At 58.8% G+C, this 27,907-nt stretch overlaps 1 pseudogene; it reads left to right on the plus strand.

Moving 5' to 3' along the window:
• Positions 1-2,436: 2,436 nt before the first annotated feature.
• LOC139585424 (myosin-6-like) lies at positions 2,437-27,273 on the plus strand (annotated as a pseudogene).
• The last annotated feature ends 634 nt before the right edge of the window (positions 27,274-27,907 follow it).

Genomic DNA, 27,907 nt, shown 5'->3' on the forward strand with positions numbered 1-27,907 from the left:
TGGGGTGCACAGGGGATCTATGGGGTGGGCGGGGGTCTCCGTGGGGCACTGGGTAGTTGTGGGTCACACGGGGGATCTGTGGGGCACAGGGTGGGTTGTGGGGTGCACAGGGGATCTATGGGGTGGGTGGGTGTCTATGGGGCGCAGGATGGGTTGTGGGGTCCGCCAGGGGTCTCTGTGGGGCACTGGGTGTGTTGTGGGGGGCACAGGGGTCTATGGGGTGCACGGGGGTCTATGGGGTGGGTGACGGTCTCTGTGGGGGCCCTGGGCAGGTTGTGGGGTTCACCGGGGATCTATGGGGCACAGGGGGGGTCTGTGGGTTGGGCGTGGGCTCTATGGGGCACAGAGCAGGTTGTGGTCTATGGGGTTCGTAGGGGTCTCTGTGGGGCACAGAGCAGGTTGTGGGGTGCACAGGGGTCTGTGGGGTTCGTGGGGGTCTCTGTGGGCGGGCATGGGGCCTATGGGGCACAGGGGTCTCTGTGGGGGGCACAGGGGATCTATGGGGTGGGCGGGGTTCTATGGGGTGCGGGGAGGGATGTGGGGCACATGGGGGATCTATAGGGCGCAGGGCGGGTTGTGGGGCACACTGGGGTCTATGGGGCACAGGGGTCTCTGTGGGGCACAGGGCGGGTTGTGGGGTGCATGGGGGTTCTATGGGGCGCACAGGGGATCTATGGGGTGCATGGGGGTCTCTGTGGGCACTGGGTAGTTGTGGGTCACACGGGGGATCTGTGGGGCACAGGGTGGGTTGTGGGGTGCACAGGGGATCTATGGGGTGCACGGGGGTCTCTGTGGGGTTCACTGGGGGTCTATGGGGTGCACAGGGGATCGGGGATCTGTGGGGTTTATGGGGTCACAGGGATTCTGTGGGGCACACGTGGGGTCTGTGGGGCACACGGGGGCTCTATGAGGTGCATGGGGGTCTCTGTGGGGTCTGTGGGGCCACAGGGATTTTATGGGGGGCACTCATGGGGTCTGTGGGGTCTATGGGAGTCTCTGTGGGTCACACAGGGGTCTATGGGGTCACGGGGATTCTGTGGGGCACACATGGGTTCTATGGGGCACACAGGGGGTCTATGGGGTGCATGGGGGTCTCTGTGGGGTCCTTTGGGGTCACAGGGATTTTATGGGGTGCACATGGGGTCTATGGGGGGGCACACAGGATCTATGGGGTGTGCATGAAGGCTGTGGGGTCTATGGGGTCACGGGGATTCTATGGGGCACTCATGGGGTCTGTGGGGTCTGTGGGGGTCTCTGTGGGTCGCACAGGGGTCTATGGGGTCACGGGATTCTGTGGGGCACACACGGGGTCTGTGGGGCACACGGGGGCTCTATGAGGTGCACGGGGGTCTCTGTGGGGTCTATGGGGCCACAGGGATTCTGTGGGGCACACGTGGGGTCTGTGGGGCGCAGCCCCCTCACCCCCGTGTCCCCCCAGATCCCCCCATCCAACCCAAACCCACCGGACCCACAGACTCCAGGTGAGCCCGGGTGGGGCTGGGGGCGCTTTGGGTGGGTGGGGGGGGTCCCTGGTGGGGTCTGTCCCTGTCACCCCCCAGGTGACGCTGCGGGGTCAGGGATGGCCACAGGGGTCAAGCAGTGACCACGGGGGTCAATCAATGACCAAGGGGGTCAATCAATGACCATGGGGGTCAATCAATGACCACAGGGGTCAATCAGTGACCTCGGGGGTCAATCAATGACCTTGGGGGTCAATCAATGACCACAGGGGTCAATCAGTGACCATGGGGGTCAATCAATGACCACAGGGGTCAAGCAGTGACCCACGGGGGTCAATCAATGACCAGGGCGGTGAATCAATGGCCACAGGGGTCAATCAATGGCTGTGGGGGCCAATCAATGACCTTAGGGGTCAATCAATCACCATGGGGGCCCATCAATGGACCATGGTGGCCCATCAATGACCACAGGGGTCAATCAATGACCACGGGAGCCAATCAGTGACCATGGGGGTCAATCAATGACCACGGGGGTGTCCATGGAGGGTCAGTGGGTGGCTCGGGGTCCATCCCCAGGTGTCCCTGTCCCCCCAGGACAGATGGCGGACGCGGTGCTGGTGATACCATGGGGGGCCAATCAATGACCACGAGAGCCAATCAATGACCATGGGGGTCAATCAATGACCATGGGGGTCAATCAATGACCATGATGGCCCATCAATGACCATGGGGGTGTCCATGGGGTGGCTCGGGGTCCATCCCCAGGTGTCCTTGTCCCCCAGGAGAGATGGCGGACGCGGTGCTGGTCGACACCATGGGGGCCAATCAATGACCATGGGGGCCCATCAGTGACCACAGGGGTCAATCAATGACCATAGGGGGTCAATCAATGACCATGATGGCCCATCAATGACCACGGGGGTGTCCATGGGGTGGCTCAGGGTCCATCCCCAGGTGTCCTTGTCCCCCAGGAGAGATGGCGGACGCGGTGCTGGCGGCGCTGGGCGCGGCGGCGCCGTTCCTGCGGCCGGGCGAGCGCGAGCGCCTGGCAGCCACCACGCGTCCCCTTCGACCCCCGCGCCGAGTGCTTCGTGCCCCACGCCGGACACGAGTTCGTCAAGGGACGCGTGGTGGAGAGACAGGGGTGCAGCGTCACCGTGGAGACCGAGCTGGGAGAGGGTGACATAGGGGGGACACGGGGGGCTTGGGGACATGGGGGGGGGTCATGGGGGCTTGGGGTTATGGGGGGGGACACGGGGGGATTGGGGACATGGGAGACTCAGGGACATGTGGGGGTCACCAGGGTCTCAATGGGACATTGAGGAGATGTCACTGTGGAGACCGAGCTGGGAGAGGTGACACCGGGGGGGAGGGCACGGGGACTTTGGGGACATGGGGGGGTCATGAGGACCTTGGGGACATGGGGACCATGAGGAGGGTCACAGGGCTCTGGGAGCGTCATGAGGACCTTGGGGTCACAGGGACCTTGGGGACATGGGGAGGGACACAGGGGTCTCAATGGGACATTGAGGAGATGCCACCATGGAAACAGAGCTAGGAGAGGTGACACCAGGAAGGTCACGGGGATCTTGGGGACATGGGGACCTTGGGGTCATGGAGGGGGTCATGGGGGGCTTGGGGACAAGGGGACCTTGGGGAATGTCACAGGGGCCTGGGGGGGTCATGGGGACCTTGGGGTCACAGGGGGCTTGGGGACATGAGGGGGTCACAGGGGTCCCAATGGGACATTGAGGAGATGCCACCATGGAGATGGAGCCTGGAGAGGTGACACCAGGGGGGTCACAGGGACCTTGGGGACATGGGGAGGGACACAGGGGTCCCAATGGGACATTGGGGAGATGCCACCATGGAGAGGAGCCTGGAGAGGTGACACCAGGAAGGTCACGGGGACCTTGGGGACATGGGGACCTTGGGGAGTGTCACAGGGTTCTGAGGGGTCATGGGGACCTTGGGGTCACGGGGGTCTCAATGGGACATTGGGGAGATGCCACCATGGAGATCGAGCTGGGAGAGGTGACACCAGGGGCGTCACGGGGACCTTGGGGACATGGGGAGGGACACAGGTGTCCCAATGGGACATTGGGGAGATGCCACCATGGAGAGGAACCTGGAGAGGTGACACCAGGAAGGTCACGGGGACCTTGGGGACATGGGGAGGGACACAGGTGTCCCAATGGGACACTGGGGAGATGCCACCACGGAGAGGAGCCTGGAGAGGTGACACCAGGAAGGTCACGGGGAGCTCAAGGAGACCCCAGACGCGCCATGGCGGGGCCGGTGGTGGCACCGCCGGAGAGGGGACAGCGCCGCGGGCACCAGGCAGGGACAGTGGCACTGTGAGGTCACCAGTGACCCCTCGGTGTCCCCCCAGACGGTGACGGTCAAGGAGGGCGACGTGCACCAGCAGAACCCGCCCAAGTTCGACAAGATCGAGGACATGGCCATGCTGACGTTCCTGCACGAGCCCGCCGTGCTCTTCAACCTCAAGGAGCGCTACGCGGCCTGGATGATCTACGTGAGAGAGACCCCAAAAACGGGGAAAATGGGGGGGAGAACATCAAAAATGGAGAGGGGGACCCCCAAAAATGGGAGAGGGAATCTCAAAAACGGGGAAAATGGGCGGGGACATCAAAAATGGAGAGTGGAACCTCAAAAATGGGAGAGGGAATCTCAAAAACGGGGAAAATGGGCGGGGACATCAAAAATGGAGAGGAGGACCCCCAAAAATGGGGGGGAGGGACCTGAAAAATGGGGGGGAACCTGAAAAATGGGGGGGACAACATCAAAAATGGGGAAAATGGGGGGGAACATCAAAAATGGAGAGGGGGACCTCAAAAATGGGAGAGGGAATCTCAAAAACGGGGAAAATGGGGGGGGACATCAAAAATGGGGGGGAACCTCAAAAATGGAGAGGGGAAACTGAAAAATGGGGGGGGAGAACATAAAAAATGGGGAAAATGGGGGGGACCATCGAAAATGAGGGGGAACCCCAAAAATGGGGGGGGAGGGATCTGAAAAATGGGGGGGAACATCAAAAATGGAGGGGGAACTTCAAAAACGGGGGGGAGAACCTCAAAAATGGAGAAGGGAAACTCAAAAACGGGGGGGGACCTCAAAAATGAGGAAAATGGGGGGGAACATCAAAAATGGGGGAGAGGGACCTCAAAAATGGGAGGGGGAACCTCAAAAATGGGGGAGGGAGCCTCAAAAATGGAAGGGGAAACTCAAAAATGGGGAAAACCTCAAAAATGGGGGGAACTTCAAAAATGGGGGGGAGGGACCTCAAAAATGGGGACTATGGGGGGGGAACATCGAAACTGGGGAGGAACATCAAAAATGGAGAGGGGAAACTCAAAAATGGGGGGGAGAACCTCAAAACTGGGGGGAAACCTCAAAGATGGGGTAGGGAACCTCAAAAATGGAGAGGAGAAACTCAAAAACGGGAGGGGGACCTCAAAAATGGGAGGGGGAAACTCAAAAATGGGGAAAATGGAGGGGAACATAAAAAAATGGGGGGAACATTGAAAATGGAGAGGGGAAACTCAAAAATGGGAGGGGGAACATTAAAAAAAAAACATCAAAAATGAGGGGGGAACCTCAAAAATAGGGGGAAACCTCAAAAATGGGAGGGGGAACCTCAAAAATGGGGAGGGAACAGGGGAGACCCTGCCCCAAAGCTCAGGGGGGGCTGGAACCAGGGAGGGGCTTCTGGGGGGGCTTTGGGGCACCAGGAATTGAGTGGGGGGGGAAGGGGCTTCTCCAGAGCTGCCCAGATCCCAAATGTCCCATCCCTGGCTGCCCTGAACCCCCCCAGACCCAAAATCTCCAAACCTTGGACCCCCAGGAGCCCTGAACCCCCCCAGACCCAAAATATCCAAACTTGGACCCCCAGGACCCCCAGACCCAAAATCTCCAAACCTTGGACCCCTAGGACCCCGGAGCCCCCCCCCCAGACCCAAAATCTCCAAACCTTGGACCCCCAGCACCTCTGAACCCCCCCCAGACCCAAAATATCCAAACCTTGGACCCCCAGGATCCCCAGACCCAAAATCTCCAAACCTTGGACCCCCAGGAGCCCTGAACCCCCCCCCAGACCCAAAATCTCCAATTCTTGGACCCCCAGGAGCCCTGAACCCCCTCCAGATCCTCCAGTGTCCCATCCTTGAGCCCCAAAACCCCACTCCACCCCTTCCCACGCCCTGGTTGGGGTCGGTGTCCCCTCCCCAGGTGTGTCAGGCCCTGAGCCCCCCGTTTGTCCCCCCCAGACCTACTCGGGGCTGTTCTGTGTCACCGTGAACCCCTACAAGTGGCTCCCGGTCTATGACCCACAAGTGGTGGCCGCCTACCGGGGCAAGAAGCGCAACGAGGTCCCCCCGCACATCTTCTCCATCTCCGACAACGCCTACCAGTACATGCTGACAGGTGGGACACCCGAAAACGGGCCCGGGGACACCTGGGGTCACCTGGGCACGAGGGGAGGCCCAAGGGACCCCGTGGGTCCTCACAGATTTGAGCCATCTCAGATGGGAGGGTGGAGAACCCCAACATCTCCCTCACCTCTGTCCCACCTGGGACCCCAACATCTCCCTCACCTGGGAGGGTGGAGAACCCCAACATCTCCCTCACCTGGGAGGGTGGAGAACCCCAAAATCTCCCTCACCTTGTCCCACCTGGGACCCAAACATCTCCCTCACTTGGGAGGGTGGAGGACCCCAGCATCTCCCTCAGCTTGGTCCTCACCTGGGACCCCAACATCTCCCTCACCTCTGTCCCACCTGGGACCCCAATATCTCCTTCACTTGGGAGGGTGGAGGACCCCAAAATCTCCTTCACCTTGTCCCACCTGGGACCCCAACATCTCCCTCACCTGGGAGGGTGGAGAACCCCAACATCTCCCTCACCTTGGTCCTCACCTGGGATCCCAACATCTCCTTCACTTGGGAAGGTAGAGAACCCCATCTCCCTCAGCTTGGTCCTCACCTGGGAGGATGGAGAACCCCAACATCTCCCTCACCTTGGTCCCACCTGGGGGGGACTGGAGAACCCCAGACCCCAAACATCTCCTGAACTTTGTCCCACCTGACCTGCTCCTCACCTGGGGGGGTTGGAGAACCCCGAACACCTCCTGAACTTTGTCCCACCTGACCTCCTCCTTACTCGGAGGAGAGCTGAGGACCCCCAAGACCCCTCCTCACCTCCCGACCCTTCTGTCTCCCCACAGACCGCGAGAACCAATCCATCCTCATCACGTGAGTCCCCAGGCCTGACGCCGCCCCACAGGTGTGGGGTGGGCCCAGGTGCCCCAGGTGACCCCCATGACCCCTCAGTGACCCCCCCGGTGACCTCCTTGCCCCCCTCCCAGCGGCGAATCGGGGGCGGGGAAAACGGTGAACACCAAACGCGTCATCCAATACTTCGCCAGCATCGCCGCCATCGGCGACCGCAAGAAGGAGGCGGCCAATAGCAACAAGGTAAGGGCGGGGCCTGGCCACGCCCCCCCCACCATGGGGAGGGTCCCCTGGTCGTGTCCCCGCCCACCCGCGGTGTCACCTCCACCCCAGGGCACCCTGGAGGATCAAATCATCCAGGCCAACCCCGCGCTCGAGGCCTTCGGCAACGCCAAGACCGTGCGCAACGACAACTCCTCGCGATTCGTGAGTGGGGCGGGGCCTGGGGGGCGGGGCCTGGGGGGCGGGGCCTTGGGGAGGAGTCTGCAGGGACTTGGGGTGGGGCAGGACCTGTGGGGTGGGGTCTATGGGGTGGGGCCGGTGTCTGTGGGGCATATCGATGGGGTGGGGTCTGTGGGGTGGGGCCAATGTCCATAAGAAGATTAATGGGGTGGGGTCTATGGGGTTGGGTCGGTGTCTGTGGGGTACATCAATGGGGCAGGGTCTATGTGGTGAGTCTGGTGTCTGTGGGGCACATAAATGGGGTGGGGTCCATGGGGTCAGGCTGGTGTCTGTGGGGCACATCGATGGGAGGCGGTCTGTGGGGCGGGGCCAATGTCCATCAGAACATCAATGGGGTGGGGTCTATGGGGTGGGGTCAGTGTCTGTGGGGCACAGTGGTGGGATGGGGTCTATGAGTGGGTTCTGTGAGGTGGAGATTGGATTTTGGGGTCTATGGGGTGAAGTCGGTGTCTGTGGGCGCATCAATGGGGTGGGGTCTGTGGGGTCAGGCTGGTGTCTGTGGGGCACATCAATGGGGTGGGGTCTATGGGGTGTGGTCTATGGGATGAGGCCGGTGTCTGTGGGGCGCATCTATGGGGTGGAGTCTATGGGGTAGGGCCAGTGTCTGTAAGTCACTTCTATGGGGTGGGGTCTATGGGGTGGGGCCAGTGTCTATGGGGCGCATCAATGGGGTGGGGTCTATGGGTGGGTTCTGTGAGGTGGAGATTGGATTTTGGGGTCTATGGGGTGGGGCCAATGTCTATGAGAACATTTATGGGGCAGAGTCTATGGGGTGGGGACGGTGTCTGTGGGGCACATCAATGGGGCAGAGTCCACGGGTGGGCTCTGTGGGGAGGAGACTGTCAGATCTATGGGGCAGGGTCCATTGGGATCTGTGGGGTGGAGCAGGGTCAGTGGGGTGTGGCCAGCGGAATGGGGTCTATGGGGTGGGGTGGAGAGGCTAGGGTCTATGGGGCAGGGTCTATAGGGCTGGGTCTATGGGGTAGGATGGACAGGTTAGGGTCTATGGGGCAGAGTTTATAGGGCTGGGTCTATAGGGCTGGGGTCTATGGGGTAGGATGGACAGGTTAGGGTCTATGGGGCAGGGTCTATAGGGCAGGGTCTATAGGGCTGGGTCTATGGGGTGGGGTCTGAAGATCACAGTGGAAGAGGGGACGGGCTCTATGGGACAGCACCTATGGGGAAGGGTCTATGGGGTGGCCTCTATGGGGCAGGGTCTTTGTGTGGGGCCTGTGGGGCAGGACCTATGGCCCCCACCACCCTTTTAGGGGAAATTCATCCGGATCCACTTTGGGGCCACCGGGAAGTTGGCGTCGGCCGACATCGAGACCTGTGAGTGGCCACAGGGTGGTGGGACCAGGGTTTGGCCACTGTCCGGCCCCTGTCCGTGTGTCCAGAGCCCTCCTCGTCCCTCTGTCCACTTCCTCATCTTTCCATCTCCTCATGTCTCCATCCATCCCTCCCGCCCTCCACATGTCTGTCTGACTTCCTGGTTGGTGGATCCATGAGTTGTCCATCCATCCATCCATCCATCCATCATCCATCCATCCATCATCCATCCATCCATCCATCCATCATCCATCCATCCATCATCCATCCATCCATCCATCCATCCATCATCCATCCATCATTCATCATCCATCCATCCATCCATCATCCATCATCCATCCATCCATCATCCATCCATCCATCCATCCATCCATCCATCCATCCATCCATCCATCATCCATCCATCATCCATCATCCATCCATCCATCCATCCATCCATCCATCCATCCATCCATCCATCATCCATCATCCATCCATCATGCATCCATCCATCATCCATCATCCATCCATCCATCCATCCATCCATCATCCATCCATCCATCCATCCATCATCCATCCATCCATCCATCCATCATCCATCCATCCATCCATCCACCCATCCATCCATCCATCCATCATCCATCCATCCATCCATCCATCATCCATCCATCCATCATCCATCCATCCATGCATCCATCCATCCATCATCCATCATCCATCCATCATCCATCCATCCATCCATCATCCATCATCCATCCATCCATCCATCATCCATCATCCATCCATCATCCATCCATCCGTCCATCCGTCCGTCCGTCCGTCCGTCCGTCCGTCCATCCATCATCCATCCCTCCATATGTTCATCCCACCATCCCTCTCCATGGTTGGTAGAGCCAATGAGTTGGTGTCCTGCCCTGTTGTTCATCTCCTTGTCCCACCATTGTCTCTCCATCCCTCTCCTCACCCCACCTTCTCCCCATCCACCCTCCCAGACCTCCTGGAGAAGTCCCGTGTCATCTTCCAGCTGAAGGCGGAGCGCAACTACCACATCTTCTACCAGATCCTCTCCAACAAGAAGCCGGAGCTTCTGGGTGAGCTGGGCCACCACCATGGCCTCAGGGCTTCTCCTTCCCCCCTCCTCCTGAAATTTTGGAGTGGTTTGAGGAGATTGGGAGTGCTCAGAGGTGTCTCCATCCCACACCAGAGATGCTGCTGGTCACCTCCAACCCCTACGACTACGGGTACGTGTCCCAGGGCGAGGTGACTGTGGCCTCCATCGACGACGCCGAGGAGCTGTTGGCAACCGACGTGAGTGGGGAGGCGTGGAGGGAGGGATGAGTCCATGGATGGATGGATGGATCCGTGGATATAGAGGCCCTCAAATGGGGGGATGACTCCATGGATGGATGGATCCGTGGATATAGAGGCCCTCAAATGGGGGGATGACTCCATGGATGGATGGAGATATGGGGAGATGGATGAAAGGATGGATGTACGAGCTCATGGATGGATGGATCCATGGATATAGAGACCCTCAAATGGGTGGATGAGTCCATGGATTGATGGATTAAGTCCTCAAATGGATTGATGGAAGAATCCGTGGACAGGTGAATCCATGGATGGATGGATGGATGGATGGATGGATGGATGGATGGATGGATGAAGTTCTGAAATTAATGGATGGATCCAGGATAAATGAGTCCTGAGCTGGACAAATGAACCCATGGATGAATGAATGAATGAACGAATCCATGGACAAGTCCTTCAAGTGGACAAACCCATGGCTGGACATGTCCCCATTGACCAGCTGGGCCAACAAGTGGGAAGGACAGTGGGAAATGCCCTCAGGTGGTGACCATCACAGGTGGTGACCATCACAGGTGGTGACCAGCAGAGGCTGTGCCCTCACCTGGCCCCTCCCTCACCTCCTCCACCCCTCCCAGAGCGCCTTTGACGTCCTGGGCTTCACGGCTGAGGAGAAGGCCGGTGTCTACAAGCTGACGGGGGCCATCATGCACTTTGGCAACATGAAGTTCAAGCAGAAGCAGCGCGAGGAGCAGGCGGAGCCGGACGGCACCGAAGGTGGGTCAGGGCGAGGGGGTGACGGGTCAGGGGAGGGGTCACCAGGTGAGGTGGCACCTGACCAGGTGTCTCCCACTCCGCAGATGCTGACAAATCCGCCTACCTGATGGGGCTGAACTCGGCCGACCTGCTCAAGGGCTTGTGTCACCCACGCGTCAAGGTGGGCAACGAGTACGTCACCAAGGGGCAGAGCGTCCAGCAGGTCTACTACTCCATCGGGGCCTTGGCCAAGGCTGTCTACGAGAAGATGTTCAACTGGATGGTGGTGAGGATCAACAACTCGCTGGACACCAAGCAGCCGCGGCAGTACTTCATCGGCGTCTTGGACATCGCTGGCTTCGAGATCTTTGATGTGAGGCTCGAGGCGGGGCAGTGGCGCTGGGCCTTGCATTGAGCCAGCTGGGTGGTGAGGGGATCTCCTGCAGCTTCATGGTGACCTTGGGTGGGGATTGGGTCCTTGTGTTGATGTGGTTGAGTGTTGCGTTGACCTCATTGATCCCAGTGACTCCTTTAGGTGTTGAGTTGACCCTCTTGACCCCACTGGGTGTTGTTTTGAGCCCTTTGCGTCTCAGGTTGACCCCGTTTATCTCATTGGACATTCTGCTGACCCTCTTGGGTGTTGAGCTGTCCCTGTTGACCCCCGCTGGGTATCACTTTGACCCTGTTGACGTTGAGTTGACCCCATGGATCCCATTCAATGTTGTCTTCACCCCACTTGGTGTCAGACTGACCCTGTCCATCCCATCGGGTGTTCAGTTGAACCTGGTGAGCCTTGAGCTGGCCCTGTTGAGTTGTCCCCATTGACCCAATTGGCTCCGTTGGGTGTTGAGTTGACCCCATGGACTCAGGTGGCCCCATTTAGTGTTGAGTCGACCCCATTGGGTGTTGAGTTGACCCCATGGACTCAGATGGCCTCGTTGGGTGTTGAGTTGACCCCATGGACTCCATTGGCCCTGTTGGGTGTTGAGTTGACCCCATTGATGCAGTTGGCCCCATTGGGTTTTGAGTTGACCCCATTGACTCAGGTGGCCCTGTTGGGTGTTGAGTTGGCCCCATGGACTCAGGTGGCCCCATTGGGTGTTGAGTTGACCCCATGGACTCCTTCACCCGTCTCTCGCTCTCCTCCCCCAGTTCAACAGCTTCGAGCAGCTCTGCATCAACTTCACCAACGAGAAGCTGCAGCAGTTCTTCAACCACCACATGTTCGTGCTGGAGCAGGAGGAGTACAAGAAGGAGGGCATTGAGTGGGAGTTCATCGACTTCGGCATGGACCTGCAGGCCTGCATCGACCTCATCGAGAAGGTACCACCACCCCCAGGGCCTCTAGGTCCTCCAGGGGCTGAGGGAGGAGGGCCCGTCCAGCTGGAGCCCCTCAGGTGCCCCAGGAGCAGCTTTTGGGTTGTCCTTGGTGTCCTTCCCGGCCAACAAGGTCTGCTTGTCCACAGCCCATGGGGATCATGTCCATCCTGGAGGAGGAGTGCATGTTCCCCAAGGCCTCAGACATGACCTTCAAGTCCAAACTCTACGACAACCACCTGGGCAAGTCGGCCAACTTCGGGAAGCCACGGAACGTCAAGGGCAAGTCCGAGGCCCACTTCTCGCTCATCCACTACGCCGGCACCGTGGACTACAACATCCTGGGCTGGCTGGAGAAGAACAAGGACCCCCTGAACGAGACGGTGGTGGGGCTCTACCAGAAATCCGCCCTCAAGCTCTTGGCCCACCTCTTCTCCAACTACGCCGGGGCAGACTCCGGTGGGTGATGGAGGGGTGAAGAAGACAGCTCCCACAAAAGTTGTCCTTGTTCCCACCTCACCCCACCGCTCTCCTCCGCAGGCGGCGACAGCGGGAAGGGGAAAGGAGCCAAGAAGAAAGGTTCCTCCTTCCAGACGGTCTCAGCCCTGCACCGGGTGAGGGACCCACTCTGGATCTGCTGCGGGGCAGGGGGAAAACAAACCCTGGTGTAGAGGGTGGTCCCACCACCCCCCAGCCCCTCCCCTGCTCTCCCATTGGTCACCTTCCCCTCTCCTCCCCAGGAGAACCTCAACAAGCTGATGGCCAACCTCAAGACCACCCACCCCCACTTCGTCCGCTGCCTCGTCCCGAACGAGCGGAAGGAGCCGGGTGAGCCAAGGCTGGGGATTGGAGGTTGGGGCGAGGGTGTGGCTCGTGGTTGACCCCTCACCTGTGTCCCCCTCCAGGTGTGATGGACAACGCCCTGGTCATGCACCAGCTCCGCTGCAACGGGGTCCTGGAGGGAATCCGCATCTGCCGCAAGGGCTTCCCCAACCGCATCCTCTACGGGGACTTCCGCCAGCGGTGGGGACACCAAACGGGTTCGGGGAGGGGGGACAACCCCACGGGGGCTGAACTCAGGGCTCACGTCCCCTGTGGCCCCCAGGTACCGCATCCTGAACCCCGCGGCCATCCCCGAAGGGCAGTTCATCGACAGCCGCAAGGGCGCCGAGAAGCTCCTGGGCTCCATCGACATCGACCACAACCAGTACAAGTTTGGGCACACCAAGGTGAGGTCTCGTGGTGCCCGTTCCCTGTGGTCCCGCCATCCCTCAGGTGTTGTGGACCCCATGGTCCCACCATTCACGTGTCCACCTGTCCCTCCCTGTGTCCATCTGTTCCTTCTGGACCCCTACCCCATCCTTCCACCCACCACAACCAGTTTGATCCCACTGGGAGAGATCTCATGGGCTCTGTTCCCTGTGGTCCCACCATCCAAGGTGGACATGGACCTCATGGTCCCGTGATCCTCTTGTCCATCTGTCCATCAACATGTCCATCTGTCCATCTACCCAGACACCTCCCCATCCTTCCACCCACCACAACGCCTTTGGACAAACTGTGGGGACATCCCGTGGTCTCTGCTCCCTGTGGTCCCAGCATCCTTCATGTGTTGTGAACCCCATGGTCCCATGATCCCCATGTCCATCTGTCCATCACCATGTCCATCTGTCCATCTACCCAGACTCCACCCCATCCTTCCACCCACCCACAACCAGTTTGATCCTGCTGGGAGAGATCTCACGGTCCCTGTTTCCTGTGGTCCCACCATGCAAAGTGAACGTGGATCTTGTGGTGCCATGATCCCCATGTCCATCTGTCCATCAACATGTCCATCTATGTAGACACCACCCCATAATTTCACCCACCACAACCAGTTTGATCCCACTGGGTGAGGTCTCGTGGTCCCCGTTCCCTGTGGTCCCACCATCCCTCAGGTGTTGTGGACCTCATGGTCCCACCATTCACGTGTCCATCTGTCCCTCCCTATGTCCATCTGTTCTTTCTGGACCCCTACCCCATCCTTCCACCCAGCCACAACCCCTTTGGACACATTGTGGGGACATCCTGTGGTCTCTGTTATCTGTGGTCTCACCATCCAAGGTGAACATGGACCTCATGGTCCCATGATCAGCGTGTCCATCTGTCCATCTATGTAGACACCACCCCATAATTTCGCCCACCACAACCAGTTTGATCCCACTGGGTGGAGATCTCATTGTCTCTGTTCCCTGTGGTCCCAGCATCCTTCATGTGTTGTGAACCCCATGGTCCCATGATCCCCATGTCCATCTGTCCATCAACATGTCCATCTGTCCATCTACCCAGACTCCACCCCATCCTTCCACCCACCACAACCAGTTTGATCCCACTGGGTGAGATCTCGTGGTTCCTGTTCCCTGTGGTGCCACCATCCGAGGTGGACACAGGCCTCGTGGTCCCACCACCACCTCCTCCCTCCCCTCAGGTCTTCTTCAAGGCAGGGCTCCTGGGCCAGCTGGAGGAGATGCGTGACGAGCGCCTGTCCCGCATCATCACCCGCATCCAGGCGCGGGCGCGGGGGCAGCTCATGCGCATCGAGTTCAAGAAGATCGTGGAGCGCCGGTGAGATGGGGCTGGGCCTTCTGCTCACCTGGTCACCTGGCTGGGCAAGTGGTGGCACCTGTGTCCTCCTTCTCCTCCTCCTCCTGGTAGGGACGCGCTGCTGGTGATCCAGTGGAACCTCCGGGCCTTCATGGGGGTGAAGAACTGGCCGTGGATGAAGCTCTACTTCAAGATCAAGCCCTTGCTGAAGAGCGCGGAGACGGAGAAGGAGATGCAGGTCGGTGGGGTGGACAGGGCATGGTGGGACCACCACCACCATCACCGGGATGGTCTAGGGGGTGTTGGATGAGGGTCTTTGACCTTCTCGGGGTCTCCTGGAGCAGAACATGAAGGAGGAGTACGGGCGGCTGAAGGACGCCCTGGAGAAGTCGGAATCGCGGCGGAAGGAGCTGGAGGAGAAGATGGTCTCCATGCTGCAGGAGAAGAACGACCTCCAGCTCCAAGTGCAGGCTGTGAGTCCGATCAGCCCAAAACCACATCACAGGTGTGACCGCCACCCCCACCACACCCTGGGGCAATCCTGCTTCACTTGCCACCTCTCCCCCAACAGGAGCAGGACAACCTGAACGACGCCGAGGAGCGCTGTGACCAGCTGATCAAGAACAAGATCCAGCTGGAGGCCAAGGTGAAGGAGCTGACAGAACGGCTGGAGGATGAGGAGGAGATGAACGCCGAGCTGACAGCCAAGAAGAGGAAGCTGGAGGATGAATGCTCGGAGCTGAAGAAGGACATTGATGACCTGGAGCTGACCCTGGCCAAGGTGGAGAAGGAGAAACACGCGACTGAGAACAAGGTGAGGATGGGGAGAGGCCTTGGCCTCAAGGTGAGGGGACTTGAGTCTGCTCGGCCTTGTTGGGTTGGGTTGAGGAGACTCAAGGCTAGTTGGGTTGGTGAGACGTAAAACTGGTTGGGTTGGGTTGAGTTGGGTTGAGTTGGGTTGGATTGGTGAGACGTAAAACTGGTTGGGTTGGGTTGAGATGATCAAGGATGGTTCAGATGGGTTGAGAAGACATGAGATATTGAGGACACCCAAGGCTGGGTGGGATCTGTTAGCTTGGGTGGAGGAGACCCAAGGCAGGTTGGGAAGATCCAGTGTTGTTTGGGATGGGCTCATTGAGAAGACCCAAAGTCCTTTGGGTGCTCCTGCATTGAAACAACCTCTTTGGACAAGGTGAACATCAACCTCCCCCAACTCTGCCCCATCCCAGCACTGAGCTGGAGGCCGGACACTTCTCCTACAGGTCAAGAACCTGACGGAGGAGATGGCGGGGCTGGACGAGACCATCGCCAAGCTGGCCAAGGAGAAGAAGGCTCTGCAGGAGTCCCACCAGCAGACACTGGACGACCTGCAGGCCGAGGAAGACAAGGTCAACACCTTGACTAAGGGCAAAGTCAAGCTGGAACAGCAAGTGGACGATGTGAGTGTGGCTGGTCCCATCCCAGGCCCTGCTGAGGAACTTCTGGGGCAAAGACGAGCAGAACTTGAGGTTTCTCCCCGTTTCTGTGTTCCTGCACAGCTTGAAGGCTCCCTGGAGCAGGAGAAGAAGATCCGGATGGACCTGGAACGGGCCAAGAGGAAACTGGAAGGTGACCTGAAGCTGACCCAGGAGAACATCATGGATCTGGAGAATGACAAGCAGCAGCTGGAGGAGAAGCTCAAGAAGTGAGGCTGGATCCCCCTGCCACGTGAGGTCCAGTTGAGGGTCTCAGGTGAGACCTCACTTGCCTCCACTTCTTCCACAGGAAGGAGTTTGAGATCCACCAGCAGAACAGCAGGATCGAGGACGAGCAGGCGCTGGCTCTGCAGCTCCAGAAGAAGCTGAAGGAGCTACAGGTGCGGGGGGAAGCTGGGTCTGTGTCTCATTGGGTTGGACTGGAGCATCTCCAGGTGATTTGGTTGGGTTGAAGAGCAACCTGGCAGTTGAGATGGAGAGTCTCAAGGTGGTTTTGTTTGAGTGGAAGAGACTCCACTTATCTGGGTCAGTTTTGGTGGGGTTGAAGAGTCTCCAGCTGGTTGGGCTGGGTTGAGTCTCCAACTGGTTGGGTTGACCTGAATGGTCTCCAACTGCTTGGGTTGGGTCGAGTTGAGTGGATTCAAGTGTACCAAAGCTGCTTGAGTTGGGTTGAGCGGAGGGATTGGGGGTTCACCCAAGTTGCTTTGAAGAACCTTCAGCTGGTTGAGCTGGAGAGTCTCCAACTGGCTGAGTTGGGTTGAGGGTCCACCTCGTTGGGTTGAGTTGCGTTGAAGAACCTTCAGCTGGTTGAGCTGAAGCATCTCCAACTAGTTGAGTTGGGTTGAGTTGCTTTGAAGAACCTTCAGCTGGTTGGGCTGGAGAGTCTCCAACTGGCTGAGTTGGGTTGAGTGTCCACCTTGCTGGGTTGAGGTGCTCTGAAGAACCTTCAGCTGGTTGGGCTGGAGAGTCTCCAACTGGTTGAGTTAGGTTGAGTGTCCACCTTGTTGGGCTGAGCACCCTCTTGGCATGCAGGCACGGATCGAGGAGCTGGAGGAGGAGCTGGAGGCGGAGCGGACGGGCCGGGCCAAGGTGGAGAAGCAGCGCTCGGAGCTGTCGCGGGAGCTGGAGGAGCTCAGCGAGCGGCTGGAGGAGGCCGGCGGTGCCACCTCGGCGCAGCTGGAGCTCAACAAGAAGAGGGAGGCGGAGTTCCAGAAGCTGCGGCGCGACCTGGAGGAGGCCACGCTGCAGCACGAGGCCACGGCGGCCGCACTGAGGAAGAAGCACGCCGACAGCGTGGCCGAGCTGGGCGAGCAGCTGGACAACCTCCAGCGTGTCAAGCAGAAGCTGGAGAAGGAAAAGAGCGAGCTCAAGCTGGAGCTGGACGACCTCAGTGCCAACGTGGAGCAGCTGATCAAGTCTAAGGTAGGAGGAGGTTGAGATGGACAGCAGGGAATCGTGGGATCGTTTGTGTGGGACAGGACCCTTGGGAACATCCGGTTCTATCAACACCTGGGAAGGGACACCTTCCACTAGACCAGGCTGACTTGGGTTAAGTTGGGCTGAAGAATCTTCAACTGGTTGAGTTGGGTTGAGGGTCCACCTCGTTGGGTTGAATTGTGTTGCAGAACCTTCAGCTGGTTGGGTTGGAGTCTCCAACTGGTTGAGTTGGGTTGAGTTGCTTTGAAGTACCTTCAGCTGGTTGGGCTGGAGAGTCTCCAACTTGTTGAGTTGGGTTGAGCGTCCACCTCGTTGGGTTGAGTTGTGTTGCAGAACCTTCAGCTGGTTGGGTTGGAGAGTCTCCAACTGGTTGAGTTGGGTTGAGCGTCCACCTCGTTGGGTTGAGTTGCGTTGAAGAACCTTCAGCTGGTTGGGCTGGAGAGTCTCCCCATGGCTGAGTTGACCTTAGCTGGGTTGAAATGAAGATTCTCCACGTGGTTGGGATGGGTTGAGTGCAGGGTTGGGTGGATCCCACCCAGGGTTCCACCAGACCAGGTGGCTCCAAGCCCTGTCCATCGTGGCCTTGGACACCTCCAGCCATGGGGCGTGTCCACCCCACCATAGCCCCCAGCACCACCCCTCCTCTGGCCCCTCCCTGCAGGTGGCCATGGAGAAGATGTCGCGCTCCATGGAGGACCAGGCCGCCGAGCACTTGGCGAAGCTGGAGGAGACCCAACGTGTCCTCAACGACGCCAACACCCAACGGGCCAAGCTGCAGACGGAGAACGGTGGGAGCCGACCCTGGGTGGCCCCACCCCCGCCCCACACCTGCACCGCCATCCCCCACCCCACCTCACCCCCACCCCACACCTGAAGCCCCTCCCCCCCGTGCAGGTGAGCTGTCGCGGCAGCTGGAGGAGAAGGAGGCGCTGGTGTCCCAGCTGACCCGCGGCAAGGTGTCCTACACCCAGCAGCTGGAGGACCTGAGGAGGCAGCTGGAGGAGGAGATGAAGGTGGGGTCTGATGGGCGGTGAGAAGACCTGGGGGGGTGAGGTCCAGGTGGGTCACAGGTGTCCTTCACCCTCATGGTCACTGGTTCAGAATGGTTGGGTCAGGTGGGTCCATCTACAGTGGTTCCATCCAAGGTGGGTTCCATCTACAGGGGGTTCTGCTGTAGGAGGTACAGGGAGTGTTGGGTTGGTCTGCAGAAGGTCTGGTTGGGTTGAGGTGATGAAGTCCACCTCCTGCTGAGCTGGAGACCCCAGGAAGCTCAAGCTGACTTGGATCCAACAGTTCCACCTTCTCCTGAAGGTGTGAGGAAGGTTGGGTTGATCTGGAAGAGCTTGGGTTGGTCTATGGAAGGTCCAAGGGTGATTGGGCGGATCTGGAGAAGCTTGGCTTGGTCTGCAGATGGTCCGGTTGGGTTGAGGTGATTCAGACCAGCTCCTGCTGAGCTGGAGACACCAAAAAGCTCAAACTGACTTGGATCCAACGGTTCCACCTTCTCCTGAAGGTGTAGGGAAGGTTGGGTTGATCTGGAAGAGCTTGGGTTGGTCTATGGAAGGTCCAAGGGTGATTGGGTTGGTGTAAAGTGGTCTAAAGAGGGGCTGGGTTGGTCTATGGAAGGTCCAAATAAGGTTGGCCTACAGAAGGTCTGGAGAAGGTTGGCTTGGTCTACAGAAGGTCTGGTTGGGAGACCCTTGGGAGAATGTTCTGGAGAAGGTTTTGGAGGAGACATTGCCCCATGGCTGGAGCTTCTGTGGCATCAGGGGTGGAGATCACCCTTGGGAGAATGTTCTGGAGAAGGTTGTGGTGATGAAGACCAGCTCCTGCTGAGCTGGAGACCCCAAGAAGTTCAAGTTGACTTGGACGCAATGGCCCCACCTTCTCCTGAAGGTGTAGGGAAGGTTGGGTTGATCTGGAAAAGCTTGGGTCGGTCTATGGAAGGTCCTAACAGGGTTGGGTTGGTCTGCAGAAGCTTGGCTTGGTCTGCAGAAGGTCTGGTTGGGTTGTGGTGATTCAGACCAGCTCCTGCTGAGCTGGAGACACGAAAAAGCTCAAACTGACTTGGATCCAATGGTGCCACCTTCTCCTGAAGGTGCAAGGAAGGTTGGGTTGATCTGGAAGAGGATGGGTTGTCCTACAGAAGGTCTGGAGAAGCTTGGCTTGGTCTGCAGAAGGTCTGGTTGGGTCATGGTGATTCAGACCAGCTCCTGCTGAGCCAGAGACACCCAAGAGGACTCCAGGTGCCCTGGAGTCACCTCCGGGTGCCACCTTCTCCTCACCAGGCCAAGAACGCGCTGGCGCACGCGCTGCAGTCGGCCCGGCACGACGGGGACCTGCTGCGGGAGCAGTACGAGGAAGAGACCGAGGCCAAGGCCGAGCTCCAGCGCGCGCTCTCCAAGGCCAACTCCGAGGTGGCCCAGTGGAGGACCAAGTATGAGACAGACGCCATCCAACGCACCGAGGAGCTGGAGGAGGCCAAGTGAGTCACCATGGCTGGAGCTCCTGTGGCATCAGGGGTGGAGCTCACCCCTGGGAGAATGTTCTGGAGAAGGTTTTAGAGAAGTCTGAGTGAGTCATGGCCCAATGCGTGGAGTTTCTGTGGGGTCAGGGTGGAGATCACCCTTGGGAGAAGCTTTGGAGGTTTTAGAGGTTAAGTCGTCTCCTCGTGGGTGGAGCTCTTGTCAGAGGGGTGGACACCACCCCCTGGAGAAGGTTCTGGAGGAGGAAGAGGAGGCCAAGTGAGTCTTGCCCCATAGATGGAGATTCTGTGGGCTTAGGGAGCTGGAAACCACCGGAAAAAGTTCTGGAGAAGGTTTTAGAGGTTGAGTCACCTTCCCATGGATGTAGCTCCTGTGGGGTCAGGGTGGAGGCCATCCACAGGAGAAGTTTTGGAAGTTTTAGAGATTAAGTCGTCTCCTCATGGGTGCAGTTCCTGTGGGGTCAGAGGGGTGGAGACCACCTGCTGGAGAAGGTTCTGGAGGAAGAAGAGGAGGCCAAGTGAGTCTTGTCCCATAGATGCAGATCCTGTGGGGTTGGGGAGCTGGAAACCACTGGAAAAAGTTCTGGAGAAGGTTTTAGAGGTTGAGCCACCTTCCCATGGATGTAGCTCCTGTGGGGTCAGGGGTGGAGATCACCCTTGGGAGAACGTTCTGGAGAAGGTTTCAGAGGAGTCATCGCCCCATGGGTGCAGCTTCTGTGGGGTCAGGGGTGGAGAATGTTCTGGAGAAGGTCCTGGTGGAGGTAGAGTGCCCTGGAGATGGTAGAGGAGATGCCAAGAAGAACCTTGGCCAGTGGCTGGGTGGGAGGAAGGCTCGAGCAGCCCCACCTGGCCCAGGGGTGACCCCAGGTGGTCCCTGGGGCAGGAAGAAGTTGGCGCAGCGGCTGCAGGAGGCCGAGGAGGCCGTGGAGGCCGTCAACGCCAAATGCTCCTCTCTGGAGAAGACCAAGCACCGGCTGCAGAACGAGATCGAGGACCTGATGGCCGACGTGGAGCGGTCGAACGCGGCCGCCGCTGCCCTGGACAAGAAGCAGAGGAACTTTGACAAGGTGGGCGGGTGTGGCAGGTTGGGGACGGCCGGGCGGGGCCAGGTGGCTGCAGGGTGACACCTGGCTGCTGTCCCCAGGTGCTGGCCGAGTGGAAGCAGAAGTTCGAGGAGTCTCAGACGGAGCTGGAGGCATCCCAGAAGGAGGCCAGGGCCCTCAGCACCGACCTCTTCAAGCTGAGGAACATCTACGAGGAGTCCCTGGAGCACCTGGAGACCTTCAAGAGGGAGAACAAGAATCTCCAAGGTGACACCCCGGGTCCCTCTGCCCACGTGGGTGTTCCCCGCCCGTTCCCCACGGGGTCTGACGGGCTCTCACCTGGGCAGAGGAGATCTCGGACCTCACGGAGCAGCTCGGCGCCGGCAACAAATCCATCCACGAGCTGGAGAAGGTCCGGAAGCAGCTGGACGCCGAGAAGCTGGAGCTCCAAGCCGCTCTGGAAGAGGCTGAGGTGGATCAAGCCCCGTCCCACCCCATGCCTGCCTTCTCCTGGTGGGACGTCCACGCTCTGCGGTCCTCAAGGTCCTCTCTGTCCTCCCCAGGCCTCCCTGGAGCACGAGGAGGGGAAGATCCTGAGGGCGCAGCTGGAGTTCAACCAGGTGAAGGCGGAGTACGAGCGGAAGCTGGGCGAGAAGGAGGAGGAGATGGAGCAGGTGAAGCGCAACCACCTGCGCGTGGTGGAGTCGCTCCAGACCTCGCTGGACGCCGAGACCCGGAGCCGCAACGAGGCCCTGAGGCTGAAGAAGAAGATGGAGGGCGACCTCAACGAGATGGAGATCCAGCTCAGCCACGCCAACCGTGGTGCCAACGAGGCCCAGAAGCAGGTCAAGGCTCTGCAGGGCTACCTGAAGGTACCTGTCCATGTGGCGTGGAGAGGTAGGAGGTGCCTGAAGGTCCCACAGGGAGATGGAGGTGCAGGAGGTACCTGAAGGTCCCATGAGGACATGGAGGTGCAGGAGGTACCTGAAGGTCCCATAGGTACTTGGAGGTTCAGGAGTTACCTGAAGGCACCTGTCCTTGTGACATGGAGGGGTAGGAGATGACTGAAGGTTCCACGGGGACATGGAGGTGTAGGAGATACCTGAAGGTACCAGTCCATGTGGTGTGGAGTTGTTGGAGGTGTCTGAAGGTCCCATGGGGACATGGAGGTGCCAGAGATACCTGAAGGTACCTGTCCATGTGGCATGGAGAGGTAGGAGGTGCCTGAAGGTCCCACAGGGACACGGAGGTGCAGGAGGTACCTGAAGGTCCCTGTCCATGGGGATATTGAGGTCCTGAAGGTACCTGCCCTTGGGGACATGGAGGTGTAGGAGGTACCTCCAAGTACACCAGGGACACTGGGATGCAGGAGATACCTGTCCTGTGGGACATGGAGGTGTAGGATGCTCCTCAAGGTACCTGTCTGTGGGGACATTGAGGTCCTGAAGGTAGCTGTCCATGGGGACCTTGGGGTGTAGGAGGTCCCACCACCCAACAGGGGTGGTTTGATGGACCCACCACCCCTTCCCACCACCCCATGTCCAGGTGGACCCACCACCCCTTCCCACCCCATGTCTGGGTGGACCCACCACCCCTTCTCACCACCCCATGTCCGGGTGGACCCACCACCCCATGGCTGGTTGGACCCACCACCTCTTCCCACCCCATGTCCGGGTGGACCCACCACCCCTTCCCACCACCCCCAGGACACACAGCTGCAGCTGGATGATGCGGCAAGGGTCGGGGAGGACCTGAAGGAGAACGTGGCCATGGTGGAGCGCAGGAACACCCTGCTGCAGTCCGAGCTGGAGGAGCTCCGGGGCCTGGTGGAACAGACCGAGAGGGCCCGGAAATTGGCCGAGCAGGAGCTGATCGAGGCCAGCGAGAGGGTCCAGCTCCTCCACTCGCAGGTGAGACCTCACCTGCCTGCCAGGAGAGGGGCCACCTCCATCCAGGGGTGCTCCAGCCCAGGAGAAACAGCTCTGGTGGCTTGGTCGAGGAGCTCAAGGTGGCTCGGGGTGGTGCAGACCCAACATCTCCCCCTCCTCCTCAAGGGTTGGTCTGGAGGAGGTTGGGTTGGTCTAAAGAAGGTCCAAGGAGGGTTGAGTTGGTCCATGGAAGGTCTGGTTGGATTGGGGTGATGAAGACCAACCCTTGCTGAGCTGGAGACCCCCAAGATGGCTCCAGCTTACCCGGACAGTGCCACCTTCTCCTGAAGGTCTCAGGAGGGTTGAGTTGGTCCATGGAAGGTCTGGTTGAGAAAGACCAACCCTTGCTGAGCTGTAGACCCCTAAGATGGCTCCAGTTGACCTGGACCCTACAGTGCCACCTTCTCCTGAAGGTCTCAGGAGGGTTGGGTTGGTCTGGAGGAGGTTGGCTTGGTCTGAAGAAGATGATCCAAGGAGGGTTGGGTTTGGTTGGAGGAGGTTGAGTTGGTCCATGGAAGATCTGGTTGGATTGGGGGATGAAGACCAGCTCTCACTGAGCTGGAGACCCCTAAGATGGCTCCAGTTGACCCGGACCCTACAGTGCCACCTTCTCCTGAAGGTCTCAGGAGGGTTGGGTTGATCTGGAGGAGGTTGGCTTGGTCTATGGAGAGTCCAAGGAACATTTGGTTGGCCTGCAGAAGGGTGGCGTCCATTTCTCTGTTGTGTCACCAAGATCTCCAGATCTTTCACCCCGCAGAGGCACAGGGGAGTCTCCAAGACCTGTGGGGACCGAGGGGGTGGGACAGCAGACCCTGGGCCACCTCCTGAGGTCCCTCTTGCTCCCTCCAGAACACCAGCCTCATCAACCAGAAGAAGAAGATGGAGGGTGACATCTCCCAGCTGCAGACAGAGGTGGAAGAGGCCGTCCAGGAGTGCCGGAATGCCGAGGAGAAGGCCAAGAAGGCCATCACTGACGTGAGTGTCCCAGCGGGGTCATCACTGGGGCCATCATTGAGGCCACCACTGGGGTCATCACCAGGGTCATCACTGGGGCCACCACCATGGCCATCAGTGAGGCCACCACTGGGGTCATCACTGGGGCCATCACCGGGGCCATCACAAGGGTCATCAATGGGATCATCACCAGGACCATCACTGGGGCCACCACTGGGGTCAACACCGGGGTCATCACCAGGGCCATCACCGGGGCCACCAGTGGGGTCATTAATGGGGCCACCACCGGAGCCATCACCAGAGCCATCAGTGGGATCACCACCGGGGCCACCACCCTGACTACCACCCCGACCACCACTGGGGCCATCACCGGGGCCATCACCAGGGCTACCACTGGGTTCATCACTGGGGCCATCACCGAAGTCCATCACCGGGGCCACCACTGGGTTCATCACTGGGGTTATCACTGGGGCCACCACTGGGGCCACCACCGGGGCCACCAGCGGGACCACCACCACGGAGAATGTGCCATGGACCCCCTTCTTGTCCCCCTGCGGGCAGGCGGCCATGATGGCAGAGGAGCTGAAGAAGGAGCAGGACACGAGCGCGCACCTGGAGCGCATGAAGAAGAACATGGAGCAGACCATCAAGGACCTGCAGCTGCGGCTGGACGAGGCCGAGCAGCTGGCCCTCAAGGGCGGCAAGAAGCAGCTGCAGAAGCTGGAGGGGCGCGTGCGGGAGCTGGAGAACGAGCTGGAGGCCGAGCAGAAGCGCAACGCCGAGAGCGTCAAGGGGCTGCGCAAGTCCGAGCGGCGCATCAAGGAGCTCAGCTACCAGGTGAGACCACGGAGGTGACACCATGGGGGTAGGTCAAGGAGATCAGGTACCAGGTGAGACCATGGAGGTGAGACCATGGAGGTGAGACAATAGAGGTGGGTCAAGGAGCTCAGCTACCAGGTGAGACAACGGAGGTGAGAACATGGAGGTGGGTCAAGGAGATCAGCTACCAGGTGAGACCATGGAGGTGAGACAATGGAGGTGAGACCATGGCAGGGGGTCAAGGAGCTCAGCTACCAGGTGAGACCATGGAGGTGAGACCATGGGGGTAAGATCATGGTGGTGGATCAAGGAGCTCAGTTACCAGGTGAGACCACAGAGGTGAGACTTAGGTAACAGGTGAGACCATGGTGGGGGGGTCAAGGAGCTGAGGTACCAGGTGAGATCATGGAGGTGACACTCAGCAACCAGGTGAGACCATGGAGGTGAGACTGTGGCTCACCTGGGTGGGTGGGTCAGCTACAAGGTGAGACCACACAGGTGACACTCAGCTACCAGGTGAGACCATGAGGGTGAGACTCAGGTACCAGGTGAGACCACGGGGGTGACACCATGGGGGTGAGACAGACCATGGGGGTGGGTCAAGAAGCTCAGCCACCAGGTGAGGCTCAGGTGAGAACACCTGAGCAGATCATGGAGATCAGGTGCAGATGAGACCATTGAGGTGGGTCATGGAGCTCAGCCACCAGGTGACAGCACCTGGGTGGGTCAAACTCAGCTACCAGATGAGGCCACCACAGCATGGCCTCTCTTGAGTGACACCTGTGGGGGATAAAAAATGGGCAGAGATGGTGGCCCCAGGGATGTGGTCAACCCAGAGTGTTCATGGGGTGACCACAGGGACACAGGTGACCCAAGACATGGTGGCCACAGGAACAAAGATGACCCAGAACATTCATTGGGTGACCAAAGGGACGTGGGTGACACAGGACCTGGTGGCCAGGGGGACACAGGAAGTCTCTGAGAAGGGAAACTGAGACACAGGATGTGTGGCTGTGCTCTGGTCAAGTGTCCAACACTGTCCCTGTTCCCCCAGACGGAGGAGGACAAGAAGAACCTGCTGCGGCTGCAGGACCTGGTGGACAAACTGCAGATGAAAGTCAAGGCCTACAAGAGACAGGCGGAGGAGGCGGTGGGTGAATGGGACAGAGGGACGGACGGACGGACAGATGGATGATGGATGGATGATGGATGGATGGATGGATGGATGGATGGATGGATGATGGATGGATGGATGGATGGATGGATGATGGATGGATGGATGATGGATGGATGGATGGATGGATGGATGGTGGATGGATGGATGGATGGATGGATGGATGGATGATGGATGGATGGATGATGGATGGATGGATGGATGGATGATGGATGGATGGATGATGGATGGATGGATGATGGATGGATGGATGGATGGATGGATGGATGATGGATGGATGATGGATGATGGATGGATGGATGATGGATGGATGGATGGATGGATGGATGATGGATGATGGATGGATGGATGGATGGATGATGGATGATGGATGGATGATGGATGGATGGATGGATGATGGATGATGGATGGATGGATGGATGGATGGATGGATGGATGGTGGATGGATGGATGGATGGATGGATGGTGGATGGATGGATGGATGGATGGATGATGGATGGATGGATGATGGATGGATGGATGGATGGATGATGGATGGATGGATGATGGATGGATGATGGATGGATGGATGGATGGATGGATGGATGATGGATGGATGGATGGATGGATGGATGGATGATGGATGATGGATGGATGATGGATGGATGGATGATGGATGGATGATGGATGGATGGATGGATGGATGGATGGATGATGGATGGATGGATGGATGGATGGATGGATGATGGATGATGGATGGATGATGGATGGATGGATGGATGGATGATGGATGGATGGATGATGGATGGATGGATGATGGATGGATGATGGATGGATGGATGGATGGATGATGGATGGATGGATGGATGATGGATGGATGGATGGATGATGGATGGATGGATGATGGATGGAGGATGGATGGATGGATGGATGGATGGATGGATGGATGATGGATGGATGGATGGACAGATGGATGATGGATGATGGATGGATGGATGGATGGATGGATGGATGGATGGATGGATGGATGATGGATGGATGGATGGATGGATGGACGGACGGATGGATGGATGGATGGATGGATGGATGGATGGATGGATGATGGATGGATGGATGATGGATGGATGGATGATGGATGGATGATGGATCCATGGATGGACGGATGGATGAAGCCACCTCAGCTGTGGGGTGCCTGGAGAACATCCACACCTCCCTGTGGCCCCCGCACTGACCTCCCGCACCCCCTCCAGGAGGAACAGGCCAACACCAACCTGGCCAAGTTCCGGAAGGCGCAGCACGAGCTGGACGAGGCCGAGGAACGCGCCGACATCGCCGAGTCCCAGGTCAACAAACTGCGGGCCAAGAGCCGCGACATCGGAACCAAGGTGGGACCTCCTGTCACCTCCTGTCACCTCCTGTCACCCCCTGTCACCTCCTGTCACCTCCTGTCACCCCCTGTCACCCCCCACAGCTGCCCCACAACCCCTCCTGGACCTTCTCTCTCCTGTCCCATTTCAGAAGCTGCATGATGAGGAGTGACCCGTCCCTAGAAGGACCCACCAGCCCCACCCCAGCATGATGAGTGACCCCCACCATGGGACGCGTGACCCATCACCACCATGAGGGACCTCCACCCAAAGTGACTCTCCACAAGTCACCCCAAGTGACCCATCACCACCATGAGGGACTCCACTGCCACCGCAAGTGACCCACCATGGTGAAGGACCCACCGTGACCATAACTGACCAACCAACACTGTGTTGGACTCACCACCACCATCATGGACCCACCTCTAAAGACACATGATGATGATGCTGATGGTGATGATGATGGACCCATGATGATGCTCATGGACCCATCACCACCATGATGGACCCACCATGATGATGATGATGATGATGATGATGATAGACTCATCACCATGATGGAGTCACAATCTCTGACCCACCATGATGATGATGGACCCACCATGATGATGCTCATGGACCCATCACTACCACAATGGACCCATCATGATGATGATGATGGAGTCACCACCATGACGGAATCACCCCTCTGACCCACCATGATGATAATGGACCACCATGATGGACCCATGATGATGATGATGATGATGATGATGATGATGATGATGATGATGATGATGATGGACCCACCACCATGATGGAATCAC

This window comes from Agelaius tricolor, unplaced genomic scaffold (assembly GCF_023055355.1).
Source record: "Agelaius tricolor isolate 1412-34295 unplaced genomic scaffold, bAgeTri1.0.p SCAF_78, whole genome shotgun sequence".
NCBI classification, from domain to species: domain Eukaryota; kingdom Metazoa; phylum Chordata; class Aves; order Passeriformes; family Icteridae; genus Agelaius; species Agelaius tricolor.